The sequence below is a fragment of the Diabrotica virgifera genome, chromosome 5, assembly GCF_917563875.1.
Source record: "Diabrotica virgifera virgifera chromosome 5, PGI_DIABVI_V3a".
Lineage (NCBI taxonomy): Eukaryota > Metazoa > Arthropoda > Insecta > Coleoptera > Chrysomelidae > Diabrotica > Diabrotica virgifera.
The window spans coordinates 191,347,041-191,352,274 of NC_065447.1; the positions used below are offsets into that span (position 1 = coordinate 191,347,041).

The 5,234-nt window shown below is 32.0% G+C and overlaps 2 non-coding genes across 2 annotated transcripts; one reads left to right on the plus strand and one right to left on the minus strand.

The window, feature by feature from the left end:
* The first annotated feature begins 760 nt into the window (after positions 1-760).
* Positions 761-832, plus strand: Trnah-gug (transfer RNA histidin (anticodon GUG)). The gene has a single exon. It is a non-coding gene; the product is annotated as a tRNA-His (tRNA).
* Positions 833-2,747: 1,915 nt separating this feature from the next.
* Positions 2,748-2,819, minus strand: Trnah-gug (transfer RNA histidin (anticodon GUG)). The gene has a single exon. It is a non-coding gene; the product is annotated as a tRNA-His (tRNA).
* Between the last annotated feature and the right edge of the window lie 2,415 nt (positions 2,820-5,234).

Below are 5,234 nucleotides of genomic sequence, written 5' to 3' on the forward strand. Positions count from 1 at the left end.
TGCTTTTGGTAATAGACGAGAAAAGCGAAAATTTACCATTTTTTGATCTTCATTTGTTTATAACTATGTATATTATCAAAATCGGCTGCAGGAAACATATGGATACTTCAGAAGTCAAACGTTCAAGTCAATTCTTCTTAAAAATGACTTATTGAAGTTTAACACACATCATTATATACATTATGTATAATGATATTATTATTTCCTTGTTTGTATTTATACAAAATACGTTACAGCCACATTCAGAAACATCTTAGTATCTCATTTTAAACACTTATTGACTTCTTATATCTGGGGCATCGATATAGGTGTCTGAGGCAGCGTTATTATAGATGTTCATACTACTCAAAAAAATTGGTTTCGGCCTGGAGGGGGTTGTGTCACCAACATTATATTTTTTTTCTTTATTTCTCTAAACTATCGACTGTAATTGTATGATTATATTAAAGATAATTGTTGAGAGATAATATTTTATATAATGGTATTATATTTATAGTAATTAGTAATTTGTATATGAGAGAGATAATTCATTGTTTCGATAATTCGGCAAAGACGCAGATACCCCAACACAATATAAAATGCGACATCTAAATGTTCTTGAACCGTTTTCGCTACATAAACTATCGCGGTTCAGTGAAAAAGTAATTAAAAATCACCAGATCGTGACAATCGCGTACTTGATTATCGTAAGAAATTGACAGTTGACCGGAGAAAAATCTTTAAGTACTATATTTTTATAATATTTATACAATCTCAAATAGCCGTGATCGTCTAGTGGTTAGGACCCCACGTTGTGGCCGTGGTAACCCAGGTTCGAATCCTGGTCACGGCATGAGATTTTTTAGTTTTTTTTTAGGTTTCTTTTAAAACTCCGTTTTCAATTATAAAACTTTCGTCTGTGGATAGGTTAGCTACTACCACACATAATATATTATTATAACCTAACTCGTTGTTTACAATCATAATTACTTAAATCTATTTCCTTTAAAATATAAATTTAAAGAACATAAAATAATCTCAACCTTTTTTAACCCCCTAATTTTTGTAAATAATGCCTTCTTTAAATAAATGTTAGAAAATTGTTACAAGGATATAAAAAATTCTATTTTACGATATTTTAAACTAATATTTTTTTTTTGTTTACAAAAATTAAACAACACTCAACTGACTATTAGTCATAATATATCTCATTCTTACAATAATTGCAAACCACTTCAATGACAGAATGTTTTTTGCATCAATATTAAAATCCACAAGGAATAATTTCCTGTAGCCTGTAGTCGGTTGTATACCATTAATTACAAAAAAATTTAATGAAAAATCTTCTTTATAAAACGTATATTTATTTTAAGAAACCTTAAAAAGAGTCTACAAATACAACAGAAGGTTTCCGCTCTAAAAAGAGCGAAAGCTCTTTTTATAGTCACCAAAAATACTACCAAAAGCCACCAAAAGCTTAAACACTAGTTTAAGCCACCAAAAATACATCGGTTAAACCGTTTAAATGTAGATTAAATGCCGTGTAAAAGCACGTGTGTTGTTGAGTAAAATTCTATGTCTTCACATTAAGAAAAGTGAAAGTCACTTTGTTGTTAGATAAAATTCTATGTCTTCACCGGGACGAAAGTTTAAAGGGGATTAATGTTGATATGACCCAAGGGGATATGTTCATATGATCCAATGGAAAATGCCATTAGGAGAACCGACCCCGCATAGGGATAATGGCAAAGAGAATGATGATGATGATGACTTACGGAAATTAAAACAAAATATTAAAATGTTTTCTCATAGGCACACTCCACAGAGCCATGAAAAGGTTGCAATCTAGAAAACTGTACAGGATGCTCAAATATAGTGTATTTACCATATTTATGATACAGCGACATCAGTTCAGTCATGGCTGCTTGAAATGTTTATCTTGTTACAACTAAAAAGAAAAAGGAGACATCTTTGTTCGAACGTCTTCATTATATATTATGTTTCTTTCCATATTTGGCTAACATTTACATAGTTAATTAAAAAAAAGGTTTTAGGTATATATATGTATTATTATAAAAATGCAAAAGTTCAAAAAATCTCATGCCGTGGCCAGGATTCAAACCTGGGTACCACGGCCACAACGTGGGGTCCTTACCACTAGACCAGCGGTTCTCAATCTGTGGTACCTACCACTGGTGGTACATATCATTATTTGCGGTGGTACACAGAACGCAAAAACAGCGAAAATCAGTATCACTATTATAGTTAATTAGATTACCTAGGCACAGAAGTATTTCAGTTAGGTGGTACCAAAAATAATAAAAAGAATTTTATGGTACATGATTCAAACAGATTGAGAACCACTGCACTAGCCGATCACGGCTATTAATTTGAGATTGTAATAGCGAAAACCAAAAACAATAAGGAGTAAACTCTTTGTTCGAACGTTTTCATTATATAAGTCGGTTCGCTAAACTCAGACGCAGCTAGCTAGATATTTTAGTCGATATTTTTTTTGTTTTTTGCCAATTTTGCACAAATTGGCAAAATTACTAACTATTTAGTGATTATTAACTATTTAGTAATTATTTTTTGCCAATTTTACTAAAATTGACAAAATTACCGACTAAAATATCTAGAAAGTTGCGTCTGAGTTTAGCGAACAGACTATATATTATGTTTCTTTCCATATTTTGGTAACATTTCGTTATTTATTAAAAAAAGGTTTAAGATATTATTATAAAAATGCAAAAGTTCAAAAAATCTCATGCCGTGACCAGGATTCGAACCTGGGTTACCACGGCCACAACGTGGGGTCCTAACCATTAGACGATCACGGCTATTTGAGATTATAATACCGAGAACTTAAATAAAATTAATTTATTTTCAGTGCTCTACATTCAATTGCTAAAATGTATTACCTAAGGTGTGGTCAGTCGACCGGAAATTGATCTCAATATAACGTATGTAGCCGATTTGATGAGAATGTTCTTATATTATAATATGTATAATCTTTTCACAATCGAGAGGGAGTAATTAATAGTTAGGTACTTTGAATTTTATACCGCTAATTTAATTTCAATTGTGATACCTATTACTTGTCTTTTCAATAGTATCAAAGAACACAGAACGATCTTCCATTCTTAAGAATACTCAGTGAGGACGTTTGAGTTGGAATAATTTCATTTTCTCGAGAATGGCTGACTGTGGAGATAAATCCCGAAACAAGTCGATTTTTATTTTTAAATTATATTTTTTTGGCATATATATCATACTAGTGACGTCATCCATCTGAGCGATGATTTTTTTTTAAATGAGAATAGGGGTTGTGTGATAGCCCATTACAAAGGTTATTCAATTCTCTATTCACTAATATAAACAATAACATAATTGTTCCCATTGTCTTCAGTCTGGTGGGATGTAGAATAGCATTATGTTATTTTATATGCCATTGGATTGAAAACTTAGTCTTTTGCTAGCAGTTGCCGCTAGGGCATCTATGCCTTTTCGTTCGTTGCAATCCGTGATGCACGCTGGGGTTTGTTTTGGTTGGATCAGAGAGAGCAGCATTATGTGCCTCCTGATGAGAGACTAATAAGTTTCGAAACCGGTAGAGGTGCTTGCTGCACTCTCTGATTGGACTAGAATATGGTGCGGCTGTATTTTCGTTTTGCAACGAAATTGAAAATATTTATTCATTTTTTATTAACATAATTATTTTTGGTTTCCCAAAAAAAATTGTTGAATTAAATTAATTGAGACAAAAAGAAGAATGTATGTAATTTATTTAATACAAAATACGTTTTACTGCTGTCAGAACACAGACAAAAATGATAATTTGATAAATAAACATTGCTTTTCGCTTAAATTAAATGTTGAAACTGCTAAGAGGCAGGTGAGTGGCAGCTTTAATATTGAATTTAAGCGAAAAACAATATGTGTTTATCAAATAATTTTTTTCTTTTTTTCGGACAATAGTAAAATGTATTTCAAATTAAATAAATTATATACTGATGTGATCTTGATTATTGATATGAGATAATATTTTTATATGTCATTTAATTTAATCAATGCATTAATAAAAATCTAATTAATTTACCAGATCACATATCAATATGTTTTCAATCTCAGGGCTTTTTATAAAATTAATTACTTACTTACGTGGCTTCTAAGTATTTCTTAATGGTTCCTAATCGGGATAGGAAAGAAAAGAGTAAAATAATAACACATATGGGTTACAATTGTAATCAAAATATTGTTTATTTTATTTAAATGGCAATCACTGCTTAATATTTGCTATATCTTATTATTCTTAAACATAACATTTACACATGGGAATCTTATTTCCTTTTGGTTTCCAATTGAAAGTTGTTATTAACATTTAACTATTATGATTTATTAGCAACAATTCTATTTAAGTTTGATGAAGCTTTTCTGATATTATTGATTATGTTTCTTCAATTTTAAATGTGGTATTTAATACGAAAAACCCATACATTCATGTCCAAACAAATTAGACTGACCTTTTTCTGGTGAACTGAGAATGTCTTCACACAAGACCCGTTTCCTGCTATCCTTGGCTGCGATCAAAACCTCGTCCTGGCTTCCAGTAATGTTCTCCTTTGAAACTAGCTCGTATAGCTCTCGTTTCCTGCTTCTGTCGTGATGCTGTGTTCTACCTTTTTCGAAACTGCAATCAGCTACCGGGAATTCTTGGTTCAAGGAGGTTTTTTTACTCTCAACCTGGCCTACCTCTCGTTCCACGATAGATACTCCACACTCACGGAACTACACCGGCTTTCTCACTCTCCGTACACTACCGTCTACTACTGGACTTCACTTCTCGACAGCTCAAAACATTCTGATCTCCATTTGTCATTCATTCCCCTACTTTCTAAATATCCCTTCCAGATTCACAAATCAAACTTCCACCACCAACTCTCATTCGCAGTATTCCTCAAAACCAATTTTTAATCTTTCTAAATATGCTTAATGGATTTCAAAAGAAAAATAGTTAATTCCCATTCTAAAATTACTTTCTACTAATTACAAAATTTAATGATCTATTACCTACTTCCACTAAGTCTTATTTAGCATCGGCTAATGATCGAACCTTCCGCGAACAACGATAATGACCTATTATCGATTTCACTTGAGTCTTATTTAGCATAGGCTAATGATCGAACCTTCCGCGAACAACGACAATGGTACGCGCCTTTCACTTTGTTCATTCTAAGCGCATTGTCCCGAGTTTC